Source organism: Molothrus aeneus, chromosome 1 (genome assembly GCF_037042795.1).
Source record: "Molothrus aeneus isolate 106 chromosome 1, BPBGC_Maene_1.0, whole genome shotgun sequence".
NCBI classification, from domain to species: domain Eukaryota; kingdom Metazoa; phylum Chordata; class Aves; order Passeriformes; family Icteridae; genus Molothrus; species Molothrus aeneus.
In genome coordinates, this window is record NC_089646.1 from 64,539,469 (window position 1) to 64,555,876 (window position 16,408).

Here is a 16,408-nt window from a genome sequence, read left to right on the forward strand (position 1 = left end):
GCCACTCGAGATTAAAAAGCCCATTACCACAGAAAAATCAAAGAGTGAGATCCCTTTGTCCTTAACCATCATGATGAAGATCAGGTGAAGGTGCACTCCCTCAATTCTTCCACTTTCCAACACTCAGTGCACAGCCTCTCTATCACCCCTATCCAAAAGTCTGCATGCTGCCTGACAGCAGGGAAGGCACAGGCTGAGCCACCAGCCAGCAGGACAGAGTCACACTGTCCCTAGTGCTCTTCTCCTCAGACTGACACAGCCCTGCAGCTCACGTGGATGATGCAACGTATGTATGAGAGAAACCTGCTCTTCAGTCCCCTCACAATTTCTCTTTGCTGAAATGCACCTCTTCCTAGAAATACCTTGGGGGCTCAGGAAAGTGAAGCTGCAGAGTTAGAGAAAACAGTATGGTACTATTTCGATTTTGCCATGCCATCCTAAGAATACTGTTGGAATGTGGAACAAACCTTTCCAAACCTGTAAACAACGCATTCCTTTAGTGGAGAGCCTCTGGCCTCCTACAAAAGAGAAATCAGTTGTATACTATATGATATTCACCTCACTTTCATGGCTAAGGTGCAAGATTTTTATAGTTACCTTTTCTTGTTCAGTTACATTACTTCAGTGCTTTTTTAAAAAAGAAATCTATGTAGCCATCATTCATTAACTGTACAACATAACCTACTCAGAGAATAATACAATTTCCTCTTCAGCTTCTCATTTTTCTCAACTTTAATGCAGCTGTGTAAGATTCTCCCCTCTCCAGAGGGCAGACAATAATCAGGTTAGGTTGGTATCTTTATGACACTGACATTTAAGTTCACTTAATTTTTTCTCCCATCCTCTCCCAACAGCCTTTCTTAAGTCCTTTCCAATACATTTTTTACTGTTGAACACACCTAAAAATAGAAAATGGAAACAGATTAATAATTTTACCTCAAAATTTATCAGTGTGCAAAATAAACAAATTACTGCTCAGCAAATGTAGACATATACTTTAATCTTTAGCACCGTGTTCATTCATTTGCTTTCTTTTTATACAGAAAAAAATTTATCGTGCTAAAAATTAGAAAAGAGACAGAATACTAGTTTTATTTTCTTTAAAGAAAATAAGTGAAGTCACTTAATCCTCCTACAAAAAAAAAAAAAACTTCTCTAAGTTTTGGAGAGCAATGCTTTATTTATACTGGTTTTAGGTACTATAAACAGTTAAGAATTTTTGTGTTCCCTCTGAGTAATTGACTTAAACATGCGCAGCAACATCAATTAATCTAAGCCACATAATTTCCTGGAAGTGTTTTCTTTATATCAATGTCTTTCAGGCTGCAAATTACAGCCCAACCAAACAGAGCTAGTGAAAGTTCTACAGAACTACAAGTTATTTTCTCAAATTTCCAAAACCTACTGCTCCCCGCAAACAAGTGGTAGTAAAAGAGAAAAAAGTATGTCTGCACTTGAGTGGTTTAAAAAAAAAAGGACAAGGAAAATTTTCCCATGGATATAAGTGTTTCAAGTTTCTACATCAAGTAATTTGAATTTAGAATACTTTTAAGTTCCTTCCTCCTCAAACTGTTCACTTCATCACTAATATGCACCACCTGCATTTTTAGAGGCTGGAAACCCAGGATTAGATCTGACAGCATGCATTTGCTAAAATAACACATTGATATATTTTACTTGTTATATTAGCTAAGATTTAGCAAGCAATGATTTATTCCCGAACATTGCACTTTGCATTTGCTAGACACACTGAATACCACCAAGGTTAGCTACAGGGGAGTTCTCCCTGACTCCAAGCTTCCTTCCAGGAGAATACTATTAGGATTAGGATCATACTTTGGATGATTACAACACAATCAGCAAATAAAATGCTCTTCTGAGATTACTTCATTATCCCTCCAGTAAAATAAAGAAGCCCTAGAAAATACATAATGTGAAAAAGAAAATTCTAGATTTTCACAGAATTCTTCAGCTTACCATAACAAAACTTCAGTTACAGGAAAGTCAGTGAGCTGGTCAGTAGCAGAGCATGAATTCCTGAGCCATGAAATGGGAGAAGATAGAGGCTTCTCAAGCTCAGTAATGCTGGTTTCTAAAGCTGAGACTCACCTTTATATAATGAAGCTGGAAGAACAGGTTCCAGCTACTGCACTCAGTAAGAAGAGAATGCCCAAAGAGACGTGGTATAAATAAACACGGAGTGAAGAAATTTGTCCTTGTTTTGTGGTGTAGCCATGTACTGCTGGACAGGATGGTTCCATACACCCCCAAGTATGTGACTTTGGAGGAAGGTAGGTTTATATACCCAGCATCTGTCAGGTACTCTGAATAGAGCATGTTATCACTTAGTTTTGTTCTGGTTTTTAATAATGAAATTCCCTTCATTCTTTAGAGTGGGTTTTGTCTGGTGTAATCCAGTATTGTTCACAGTGACATTTCTGCAGGACAGCGGGGTTATGCAAGGGCTCTGTGGCCTTCCTGACTCAGTGAGGAATATGTTGGTAGGGCTGCAATGAGTCGGCCTCTTTGGAACTGCTCAGGGACCAGGGAATTACATGAAGAATGTCTGCAGTGACTCAGAGATGTTGTGCTTGCAGAGGTAGTTGGGACTAACCTTTCTTTGGTGAATGCCTGGTGTTTAATGTGCAGCAGGGATTAGGGAAAATAATGTTAAATTGACAAGCAATGATCTGGAAAGTTCAATAACAAACACTGGCAGTTTGCAACCTTAACAAGATTTATGTTATGTAAAAGAGAGAGAACATATATATAATTCAAAAAGGTATCAGAAAGCTAGGATTTCAAACCACTGAGGTTTTTTTTTTAAATGTTCCTGCTTCCCTATTCTCTTCTCTTCTACATATCCCAGATCTGTCATTTCTGCAAAAAAGGAAATAAGAGTAAAGAATTCCTATCCTTTGGGAAAGAATTGAATTAGTGTAATGCAATATTCTCTAGCTAGCCGTCAACAGCCATAACAACTGCTCAGCTGTAACAGCTTCCTGATCCACTTTTCGAGGAACTCATTCTTGAGCTGACATATTCTAGTAACGATACCTATGCTCATGGCCTCTAGAACCCAGTTTTAAAGTGGTAGATAACTTTAGCTCAGTTACATTTTGACAGACCTATGAACATACAACTCGACCCCATGAACTGGATGCAGTGATTATTACAAAGCCAAGCTGTCTCTGTAGAGTTACATTTTCTTTATGTAGCTCCGTTAAAGATCAAGGGTTTTTTTAAAAAGAATATTCCTGGGGAGCTCTCAATCCCATGGTGACATGAACAAGATAAGGTACATCTCCAAGTTACAGCTCAAAGAGGCCTGCAAGACACATTAAGTTATTACTGCACTCAGCTCATATCTTCAAATTTGCATTCAAAACTGTACATGCTAGGAACAATCTTTATTCATTTCTTTTTCTTGTTGCTGGTGCCATAGCAGAGGATCCAAGACCATGGAAAATACATCTGTGGGGTTATCAGGATCTCTCTTATCAGAGGCTAACTTACATTTCCTAGGTACCCAAGCTGGTCTAGTAGAAGACATCAGAACCAAAAAGTTTCCACCAGAAAATGAATGATAGGTGTAAAGAAGGTGGTCTATTTTAGCACAATACCAAAGCAGAGGGATAAGAACAGAACCAGTAGGGAAGGACAAAGTTAACCAAACCCATCTAGGACTGTCAGAAGAGAATCATGTGCTGCTCTGGATTAACAGAAAGACCCACAGTGTCACTAGGTAATAGGCAAAGGAAAGTTGGGTCAGAACAAATGTGGTCAATTAGGTAACAGAAAATAACTTTTTGGCCTGAGTGTGGACAGGAAGAAACTTGAACTGAAAATGCCTTCTTTGGTTAGACAGACTAACTGGTGTTTAGAAACCAAGCTAAGGAAGCAGTTTGGTCTCAGCTTAACACTGTCCCTGTGGGTAGCCCCATTTGTTTATTTTGCCTTGAACCTTCCAACATCCCCTTTGCACAAATCATCTGGTCTACAAACTCTTGGGCACTGTCCTCTCTTCAACCACAGCTTTCCAGCTCCTTCACAAAGCTCCAGGCCTATTATATTTCAACCTGCTTGTCATAAAGCCTAACAAGCTCTTTCAATAGCCTCCTAACACTTGAGAGTCACTGAGCTTTTAGTGCTTCCTCAGCCTTACTTAAAAGAGGCTGGTATTGGAAAATCTAATATATTCAATGTGACAGGGCTGGGTTTGCAAATATACTTGTCTGGTTTCTACTGACATTTAAAAACAATGTTAGTGACAAAAATGTAATTATTCCTAAATTATGGAAACAAGGAGCCAGGCATACTGAATGAACTTTTTTTGAACCTCTATTCATTTCACTTCTGATTTTGGCAGAGAGTTCTGCTGGTTTCTATTTTATCCTAACCAGTTTATCCATGTTCCAGACTTTATATGTTCTCTGGCTGTAAAGCTTTCCTGTGGAATTTGCCCATTGCCACAGAATTGTGCTGGAGAAATCCAGCTCAGCTCTGAAAAATAAGAGAATTTTCTTGTGCTCACATGTACAAATAAAATTGAGAACATGCTCTGAAGCATATGCTGACATACGCTGACATAGCTCACTCTCCATCATGTTTCAGGCCGCCTCAAACTGCAATTCTGAAAGCTGTGAACTACCTCATCAATTTCAGCTGGGGCTGGAAGGATTTCCCTCTTCCAGTCTTTATAGTCTACCGATTTTCACTGTGTCATGGAAATTCATAATTTTTGTTACAGAATTCTGTTTTACTGCAGTCTAATGCTTTGTTTCCTTTCTCCTGACTTTTCTAAAATCCACCTACACAACTGCCTCTTCCTTTCCAATGGCAGTGGGCACAAATTGAAATACAGGGAACTCCATTTAAATGCCCTTTTAAGATAAAACTTTTACTGCAGGTATGACTGGACAGTGGCACAGGTTGCCCAGAGAAGATGTGGAGTCTCCATGGTAGAAGATACCAAGAACACAACTGGATAACGTACCTGGGCAGAGTTGAGCACTGGGTGTGGACTATTTCCAGTGGTCTCTTTTCACCCCAGCTGAGTTTTGCAACTGGGTGAATTTCCCTACGGAGGAAGCTGTTTGCTGTATTTTAGCATTTGTTCCGCCTGCAGTGTTCATGAGTCCTCTCCAGCAAAAACACAGGGATCTAATGAGCCTATAGAGGTCAAGTCCACAGGGTCAGCTTACCAATCCATACACTGTCCTACTGCAGCTAGAAAAGGATACATCAGCAAAGCCCTATAAAGAAGTTTTCCTGACCAAATGGAAGGGTGCTAAGCATTTATCAGAACTGCCTGGGTAGGAAGTGAAGAGCTGCCTTGATGAGTACCTGCCATCTCTCCAGCTGAAAGAATTCACAGAGAGGAGAAAAACACTAAAGGAACAAAGACAAGTTTTGGTGCAGAAAGATTAGAGAACACTCACAGATGTAGAAGAGGTAATGTTTTGGCAAGGAATCTGAGTCAATGAGCTGTGTACATACCATGACCTCCACAAAACAGCTGTGTTGACTGGATTAATTTCTGGTTCTTCCTACCTCCCACCACACCAAAGCAATGCTGAGACTTGTGTAAAATAACAGAAGGCACTTCATTGACCACTTTCAGCTGCACAATGCCCATTCTCAAGCCACGTATTCCACTACTGTTACATTTTGCCCTAAACTGTGCTGGGCTTTTGCTTGAACAGATTTAGCCATATCAAATTTAACTACTTGGTATCAGCTACTCATCCAGGCTCCCCTTAGAACAAATCAATACAGGCAGATGTCTCAGAAAACGAAAATTTCATTCCCCAGAGTATCTGAGACAGGTGAAAGAAACAAAGGTTCAGAGAAGGTTGCTGAGCAACTCTAGGTTTCAGCAGAGAACAATTTTTAGGTACCAAAAATTGGTTCACAAGCTTCCTATGATGGGCACTCGCCTTGTCATTGGCACAACACTACAAACAAAAAAACAAACAAACAAACAAAGCATTCCAAATTTAGTTAATTTCCACAATAAATATTTTAAGCTACCCCACAACCTGGTCATCTGATGTGGAGCAATGCAAACTGAAAAGTCTTTTAGCAACTAAATATTTAAGCCCATCTACAAGGAGCCAAATCAAATGGTCTGGTATCTCCTGTTGACTGCCGCTGGTAAAATGAGAGAAAAGGCTGGTAACCACATTTTCTGTCATTGTCTAAGAAGCAGTAGGTAGGGATCAGAAAGTACTTTAGAGTCACCACCAGGAGCTTCACAATGGACCAAAGAAAATTCAATATACACTTCATTAACAACTGGAAATGAACCAGGGGTGGGAGTGGTGAAAATCAATCTTCAAAACCATTAAGAAATGAAAGCTACCTGTGAGATACCATGACAGCAAAAGTTCCAAAATTGAATGAAGCATGAAAATTGCTTTGGAAGAGTAGGACACAGGTGGGAGTCAGAAATCTTTTTGCCTAATTTTGTCTCTGATGCACTGAAATGACTTTGGCAGATCTTTTATACCCTTTGTGCCTCTGTATCCACATCTGTAATTCAGATCACAGCTAACCTGGTAACATTTACCTCACAAGGACATAGAAAGGCTTGAAAGTTGAGATCCACATGTGGCTTAGGAAACACAATTATTTTTAAAATGAGCACTTGGGAGATGATCAATAGCAGTGCTGAACAGCATTATAAAATCAGGAAAGGCAGACTCAGGCAGGGGCTCAAACAGCTGGAACTGAAGAAGTGTGTCACCAGCTTAATTCTTCATGGAGACTGGGACCTCTGTTCACTTCCAGAAGCACACACACCGGCTGCCTGCCATATTGTGCTATAAATCAATGCTTAAGCACAAACCAAACAACAACAAAACCAAACTGCCCAGACCCCACAAAGCTGTGACTTCTTGCACCTACACCACAAAGGTCCAATAACATCTTTCTTTGGTGGGAACAAGTGTCCTGAAAGTAACTAATCCATAGTGTCACGAACTGCAAGAGTAGCAAACTGCAAACCGCCCACAGACACTCAGATGACAGCACAGGCAGGAATTCAGCCCTACAGGATGTGGCCTCATTGAAAGATGATGCACCCTGAGCAAGCCACTTGCTGAAGGTGATACAAGGAAATGCTGCAGGATTAATTTACATTCCCACCCCTCTTCAAACATCATCTGTACACAAAAAAAAAAGGCAACATGAAAAATAAGGTAATTGAGTTACCATAATGAAACACTGCAATGCGAGCTGATAGGTAATACTGTCCTTAAACTAGACAAGAAGACTTATTTCCTTAAAGACTCAGTTCAAATGCATTAGTGTTAACTAATGACAGCAGGAATTTCAGCCCATTTACAACAGGCTGTTTTCGCTATCTGTGAAAAACCAATGTAGTTAAGCCATGGGAAACTGAAGAAAGTTACTGGAATTAGTGAGGGTGCATATGTTTCTGGGTTTCTAGGAAGGCTGAAGTATGAGAAATTCACAAATGTGTGGAAACTTTTGATAGCATTCCAGTTGAAACAAACTTGCAACAAACCCTGCTGAGAGGTTCATTCAACAGGATGAGCTAAGCAAGAAAACAGTCAGTTCTGGCTAGTTGCACGGATATTAGCAGCAGCTGTGAACTCAGTAAACAGCCCTGTTTTCTGGTTGTCAAAGAGCTGCTAAAGCAGATGTGAAATGCATCAAAAATAGGTCACAAACAGAAAACATGCAAGGGAATGCATCAATATGAGAGTGACCTGAAAATAAGTAATGCTGGAACATCTCGGTAGTGTTTATAGCCCTGAAGTGTACGCAGCTCAGAGCAGCACCCAACAATAGGCTGCTTCATGGGGTTCTTACGATAGGACGTTCCAGAGACAGCACTGTCTGTGTAAGGGTGTGGCACTCTCAGCAGCTGAAGCATCAGACACAAGAAAAGGTACTGAACTATACTCTGCTTTCCTTTGAATTCAGTTTTCTGAGACAGGCTTTCATTCCTGTCCTTCTCCTCACCCCCAATCCCAAACTCTATAATTAACTCAGACTGAGGTATCATAATGAGCCAAGTGTGGAATTTGCCACTACAAACAGATTACAAACTCACTTTGTCTGATAGGCAGCCCTCACGCAATAGTCATTCCTCCAGGGACTGGAATCGTCGCCAGCATGGTAATTACATTACCCCTTTTTTCCCTTTCGCTTTTTAAAAGCCCATAGAAACCATTCCTTGTAATTCCCTCATATGGAGATCCACTCAGATCTACTTCTAGCACTCTTGCAGTACTTAAAACACTAAAGTTCCTCTACTACCAGATATATAAAGGAACAAGATTAAACTCTAAAGGGCAGGTTAAGAAAGATAACGTACTTGGGCTATAACAGGACTAAACAGGGCACTGATGTGTCCCATCATTCCCCTGGAGAGCCTCTGTGGCCTTCACAGCGCAGGTGTGGGATCGTCTCTGGCCAAGTGCCTTCAACAAGCTGAGTCCAAGCACCGTAGCCTGAAGCAGGCTCAAACACTTCCCACAGTCTGCAGGCAAGGACAGACACTCCTTTAGCTGATTGCTTTTACTTCCATTACCGTGGCAGGTTTTACCCCTCCACAACCTAACGACATTGTATCATAAGCATTAATACAGTAAGGCTAATCAGACAAAAAAACAAAATAAACAAACAAAACAAGGTTGTTGATATATTCCATACATGGTAAGGTCAATTCTTATGTTTAACTGGGAACACAGGTCATTTAGTTGCTTAGTCTTAGCAACTAGATCCCTTAAGCAGCAATAGCTCTGAAACAGCGTTTAACACAGAAACACTGAAGAGACTTCATGCTATTAATGTTTTAGACCAGCAACCAAGCTTCCAGAACTTGTCTTCTCTCCTTCAGAGGAAGGGAGGAGAAAAAAAAAAAAAAACACTCTGATCCAACTTAAAAGAAACCCTTTGTGGCTTGCATTCAGTTGGAAGCCTTTGCTGAAACAAATGTTCATTTTAGCATGGATTTCTTAGACACCAGAATCTAGGGTGAAATGTGGTAATTGACAACAAGGTTAAAAATGGCAAGATAAACATAATGATCATTGCTATCAGCAGTTACGTGACAGTGCTCCAAGGTCCTTTTTTTTTTTAAGCTAGTCAGCTTTTATTATTATCATTCATCTAAGCAATAACTCAAAAGCAGTCATACTTCCTGAAGCTAGCGGTGTGAATCCTGGAGGCTGAAGCATGCTGCTGCACTCCACTCTTTTGAAGAACAGTTTTCTAGAAAAGGAGCCTACAGAGGGAGAACAGAAAGCTGTTACTTTCCTACAAGGACATAAAAGGATTGTTTCATTCTTTCAGAAGAAATTGGGCTACGTACTTGTACTCAGTTCTTGGCCAGCTTGTTCCCTCCCCTCCTCATGGGGCAGCACGTTACACACATTTGGCCGCTGCTCTCCGAGCGCCACAAGTGCTTTCATTCCAGTGGGGATGCGAGTTTGTGAAGCAGCTTGGGTGGGAAGGGACAGCAGCAGATTTAAACTTTGCTGACAAACCATTTAAGAACATACTTTCTGTCTCTACAGGTGGCAGATCATGGAAGCTCTCACTTCCAAAAACAGAGCAATATGCATTTTTACCAAGTAAATATCATACAGACAAATCAGATAGTAACTATTTCAGAAAACCTGGCGTAAGTTCCGTTTACACAATGCTTTCCAAATGTTCCATATTTGCAGAATAAAGATAAAAATTCTGATCTTTGTAGTCTGAACTTGTCTGCTTCGTTCACTTTTCCTTTCTGGCCTAAATAGAACTTTTATGTATATGACTTCTGATTTAACACAGCAAACCTAAATAAATCTCAATGAAAGAACTGTCAGCTGACAAGGTTTGGCTCAGAATTTGGGGCCTCTAACACTTGGACTCTATTTTCTCAAGTTGTTTTGAGATGCACTCGGGCTGGACTGAAAACAAATCCCATAAACTTCTTCCTTAAATTTTTACTGACTTAGTGAGAGAGAAATCCTTTCTCAAAGACACCTCATAAACTGTTTGTCATCAAATGCTGTTACAGTCAAGCACTGAGTTACCTTTTGTGCGGTAATCTGTTGATAGAATGTTTGAAGCAGTGCTTTCCCCAAGACTTCCACTAGCCACAGCATGTTTTGAAAATCTGAAATGGCTTACTTCAACTTGCCTGCAATGATCTGTGTTTGTCTAGTAGGAAGCATAAAGAAGTGAATGATTAATTACACTCTTCCTAGTAATTTAGAAGTGCTGATGAATGCCAGGAAAGATTGTAATGAGTACTGAAAAAACCCCAAAGGCAATACATTGGAAGCCGTATTGTTGCTTTCAACAGACGCAAAATAATTAAGTTTGCTAATTAGACATCACCTTTCAAAAAATAAGTAACAACAGGTACATTTCATGCTGTCCATATTTTTGTGGAAAAATGACGAGCTGAGCACATGCAACCGTAGCCAACAACTGTTCATCATCACAACCCAGCAGCTTAATCTCAAAATTAGCACTGTACATAGACATACACACAGTCAGATAATTTCTCTTCAGTAGACATCTTTCAGTCTGTCATTCACTAAGCAGCTCTGTGTTTCAAGTGCATTCTGTGGTGAAACAAGCAGAAAACACTCTGTGTTTCACTGTCATGTCAAACTAGGAGATCATGTAAGGTACTTGATTCTGTTATTGGGTTCATGTAATCTTTTGCACAGACCAGAAGGGAAAGTTGCCCATTTGGGAAAATAAAACACACTGCATAGTTCATTCAATTATTTGGAAAGCATTCTAAGCTGTTAATTATGTACACCAAGAATTTGTACAGGATTGGTAAAGTTGAGGATTTTCTCTGGAACAACTCAAAGACATTTTGTTGCTCTACTCACGCTGTATTCTTTTCAATGCCATACTTTATATAATTAGTTAGCTTAGTAACTGTACAAGGTTTCATATCTTTACTTAATCATGTGATTCTTTACTGTGAGGGTGGTGAGGCAGTGGAACAGGTTGCCCAGAGAATCTGTGGATGCCCCATCCCTGTCAGTGTTCAAGGCCAAACTGGATGAGGCTTTGAGTAGCCTGGTCTAGTGAGAGGTGTCCCTGTCCACAGCAGCAGGGCTGGAATGAGAGGATCTTTAAGGTCCCCTTCCAACACAAACCATTCTATGACCCAATGTGGTTTGCAGATTTCCATGAATTTGAATGAACTGAGTTTTAGAGTTTATGCTTCAGACAGCTAACAGGAAACCACCACCCTAGCTCCCCCCTCCCCCCACATATACACATTTTTATCTTTCTTATCCCTCTTGATTATTTACTACAGTGTTGTGGTTGAGGAACACATTCAGGTAAAAAGTGAGCCTGACATTATCAGGAAACAATTCTCTTTGGGAATTATCCAGTATCCATTCCTTTTTATTCTTTCATCCTGACTCTTCCCCTGCACAGGATTGTCACTTTGAAGCAGCACCTTTAAGGTTAAGTTCCAGCATTTTCGTTAAGTAAAAAAAATAATCAAACCAACCAGCTGCAGTGTCAGAACAAAATCCAAGCATAGTAACAAGCCATTTTCCCATTGCAGCATCTATGCTTGCTAAAAGAGGATACTGAAACCCAAAGTAAAGCACAAGGTGTAAGTAATGACAGAATATAGCAGGCAGATGTGTCGCTACTCTCAATGTCTATAAAGACGAGAGATTTTTTTAAGCTGCAGAGGAAGAAGATCAAGTGTTGTGCCTGCTGGGTTACACAGCAACATGCCACAGGGAAAAAAAAACATCCAAACATCTGGGAGGCTACAAACACCAAGGCAGGGCTTGGCATGTATCAAAAGGACACACTAAACAAAACTCCCAGAAATATGTATGGAGACACTTCCGACATGCTTTAGGGTTAGTGCCTTAATTCTGTACAGGAGTCAGCAGCCATCCAAAGAGCATCCTGGACAGAGCACAGAGTGATCAGGGATGCTGCCAGCCCAGGCCCCATGGCAGAGGGATGGCACAGGTGGCCAAAGCAGCACAAAATACCAGCAGGGGACCCAGAGTGAAAGCACAGTTATGGGCTGTGTTTGTGTTCCTGTGTGAGCCCTTTTGTGCACGTGGAGGCAACATGTGGCTGATCGTGCGCTGGGCTTTGTGCTGCACCTGCTGCAGAGCTCTCCCAGCCACAGAACTGGGGGAAAGTTCCCATTATGGACTCAGGGGACAGACCATAAAGCACATCTTTAACTGCCCCCTGGAAACGCTTAACCCAGCCTGGGAGGTTGAAGAGGCAGATGCAAATTGTCTTCCCAGCCCCTCTGGCTTCAGCAGCAGTCTACTGCCAATGTCCTTCCCGAGGGCACATCCTTAAGAGTTCCCCAGGGAACAAGGGGCTCTGCCTGAGCTGAAGCCCAGCAGGCAAACAAGGGCCATCGTCCCAGAGAGAACGAGTAGGGCAGCCAAGAGCAGGAGGAGCCAGCAAGTGACGGATCATTTGTAGCTGTCCCCTCCCCTTCTCAGCACTTAGATTTACACAGACTGCTTGTTCTACCCCAAAAGAGCACAAGTCACTTGTCAGAGCACCCTAAAGTCCCAATTAACCCAATTAACAACCTCACCATAACCCTGTGCAAGACAAGGTTGACCTTCAAGGCAGACACACCAACTTTACATCCACTGATCCTGAGGGAATTTAGCTACCCTCCCAACACATGATGCTTCTGCTTTGTGAGAGACATGATCAATGGAATCAAGTGAAGGATCCCCAAGAGGCATTCTGAATCCTCAGTCTGAACAGTGGGGGAACAAGCAGGAGCAACCCACTGGGACCCGAGGCTTACACTGCTTACCTGCAAAGTGAATTCCAAAGGAGTATATCAAAGTTATGTGATGTTATAACCTTTGCTATGAGAAATCCTGCTGAAACTTTTATTAATGCAGGAAAAAAAAATCCAGAATTTCCTTTCTAACATGCTAGAGACTAACTGAACGGAGACAACCGTGTCCAAGCCCTAAGCAATGCTTCATGGCACATGAAGGACAGAGATTCACTTGGATTAATAGATAAGTAGTAGAATACTATTAAGTAGTAGTAGTATTACTATTAAGTCACTTGATAATTACTTGAAATCAGGTGATTGAGGAAGAGGCTTTATCTAGGAATAAAAGCTCAGCTGTTTTTTCCTCCAACACAAAACACTGCTGTAAGGATTCCAGCCTGGAAAAAAAACCCCACACAACAATAAACGTAGAAATGCTCCCAAAGATTTCGTAAGTCCACGCTGCAGGCACTCAGGAGTAAATGTGATCACTACATATTATGTTGGCAACTACGTGATATTTGCATTCACTTCAGTATGGCAAACTGTGGAACGTGTGATGAAATGGGAGAAAATACAGAGAGGGCCAGAAAGGCTGAAAGGGTTGGGAAAACATTTATGAAGAGAAAGCATTAAAGTACTTTTTTGTTTAGTCAAAGAAAGAAGAAATGAGAAACGGTAGTAGGTTTCCAAAGTGTAAAAAGTTGGGCTTCTAGACACTAAAAGATTGCACGTGACCCTTTTTACACATATTACCACGAACACAATTTTCAGTAGAGAGAATTAAGTATTACGAGGAGAGCCTTTTCAGCTCTAGGTGTATTTACACAATAGAACCCAGGGGATCGTGGTATCCTCCTCGCTGGAGGGGCTTCAGAGGGGCTCATCTGTCAAGAGAGTTCAAGTGCTGCCTTAAAAGCTGGCGACGTACAGGCTGACCTCCTAAAGGGCACTGCAGGCTTGCCTTTCAGCCGCGCTCCGCATCTCGCAGCCATCAGGCCGGCGGTGACCGCCCGGCCCCTCACGGCCCCCACCCAGCACCGGCAGCCCTCGCGCCGGCCGGAGCCCGCCCGTTCCGCTCGCGCCGGTACTTGTCCCTGTGCCCCCGGCCCGAGCGGCAGCGCACCGCCGGATCCCAGAGAGCAGCGCCGCGGGAGGGCCTCGGGGCCACCGACGAACAGGAGACGGCACACGGGGCGCTGCTCCCCGCTACCGTGCCGAGAGAGTAGGGAAGGGGTTAAAATAGCTAAAAATACCTACAAAAATGGGGGGGCGGGGCGGGGGGATTATACTTCATCTAGGATTACTGGCAGGACATCGCACTGCAAGTGCCCGCTGCTGTGCCGGCAGCCCTCACAGCGGCGGCGCGCAGGGGAGCTCTGGGTGGGCGGCGGGAGCTGCGCGCCCCCTGGCGGCCGCGCCCGGCACCGGCAGGATCGCGCGCGAGACCCGCTGTGTGGAACGGCACGCGACCGGCCGCGAGACCCGGCGCGCGACAAGGCACGAGCACCGGCACGAGATCCGGCCGCGCGACAGGCCGCGAGCTCCGCCCACGCGACAGGGCATGCGCACTTGCGCGAGAAATACTACGTGACAGGGCACGTGCAATTGCACGTGTACCTGCGCGAGACATAGCACGCGAAACGGCACGCGCACCTGTGCAAGACAGAGCGCGCGATCCGGGCTCGCGACAAGGCACGCGACCTGGGCACGCGCACCTGCGCGAGCCGCTGGCACGCGGCGAGGCGCGTGCACCTCCGCGAGACATAGCACGCGAAAGTCGGCCGCGCGACAGGGCACGCGCACTTGCGCGAGAGATACCACGTGACAGGGCACGAGGCCCGTGCACGCGACAGGGCGCGAGATCCGAGCTCGCGACGAGGCTCGAGACCTTGGCACGCGACAAGGCACGTGCACCTGCACGAGAGATACCGCGCGACAGGGCACGCGCACCTGCGCGAGATGCCAGCACGCGACAAGGCACGCGTACTGGCGCGAGGTATAGCGCGCGGCACGGGCGCGCGACAAGGCACGCGCACCTGCGCGAGATGCCAGCACGCGACAAGGCACGCGCACAGGCGCGAGGTACGGGCGCGCGACAAGGCACGCGCACCGGCGCGAGACCCAAGCACGCAACAGAGCGCGAGACAGGCCGCGCGACACGGACTGCGGTGGAGCGGCCGCGCGCTGTTGGCACAAGCGCAGTGGCTGCGGTGGCACCGGACAGCGCCCAACGGCCACGGCGCGGGACCCGCGGGCGCGCGGGCGGGGCCGGAGCGGCTGAGGCGGGGAAGCCGCTGTGACTCCCAGCATTGACCAGCCCGCACCGCCCACAGCCGCACTCAGCCGGCGCGGCCCAAGGGAGAGCCGTGGCGAGGAGGAGGAGGTGGTGAAGGAGCAAGCGAGCCCGTGAATTGCCCCCTCCCAAAAGCACGGCGGAGGGGAAGGGGAAAACACAGCTGACCTTATAACCGGATCTCTGCCGAGTCCGAACCCCGACGAAGGCGAGCAGGGGTGGTCAGAAGGGAAGCGAAGCAGAACGGGCTGTGAGGTCAGAGGAGCAGACGAAGGGAAGATGCTGTGTAGGAACACATAGAAGCAAACCTGGGGTGGCTTCAACTCCCACCCAGAAGGGGGGAATTAATTTGTTTTTGGGGCTGCGGCTGTGGCCTCAGCGGGATTTGCGCTGTCCTGAGCTGCTGCTGCCACTCCCAGTCACAAGCTGGCACGGATCGCGACAAGACACACCACAAACCCCCCCATGCCCATCCTTTTCCATCGGGAACCAACAGCCCAGTTCCTCCTCCCCGCTCCCAGACTCGTGAAAGCATGATTTTCAAACCATACCCTGCTGCCGCAAACCTTTAACAAACTAAAATATTACAAGGTGTTACTATAATCTATTGGGACCTGTTGCTGTAAAGTGATTTTGACAATATCAAAACACAAGGAAAGCTCATGTAGCAAAGTCAAAACTATGTAGTAAAAAATGAACATTTTAAACTGAAGCTTCAACTCTGTTTTTAATTTATATCTCATGATAATTGAAATTCAGTTTGGGCTCGTTTCTCATTTTCATTTAAAAGTTACACACATTAGAAAGCCGTCAGGTGCCTGCTTCTGCTCTAGAAACATTCCCACACTTGCCTGTGCTTTCTCCTCAGCAAAAATTAGCCCCATTGACCTTTATCTTTGAAGCCCTCCATGCTGGAGTGGTTTCAGCAGGTTGGTGCTTCCCCCACACACCCCAAGGTCGCATCGTACAGGGTCAGTGATGTTACAGCTCCTTGTTTTCCATTAAGGAGTCCCATGGAGCTGGAGGCGTGGGCCTACCAGTACTATTTTAGCATCATAATCATCATATCCGTGAGTGAGCACAGCTTCCCTGCAATTTAATTTACTGTTTAAACAAGCACAAACCTCACAGAACGTCTGCTCTCCAATTACTCTGGTGTCTCTGAACTACCTCTAATCTCTTCCTAAAAGAGATTCAAGGACAGCAGAATAAAGCAATACAAAAAGTTCCACTGATTTCCAAATCCCAACCACAGGAAGTCAATTAAGTGAAGAAATAGTGACCTATTACTAGTGCTACATGGAGAGCAAGGAACACATACA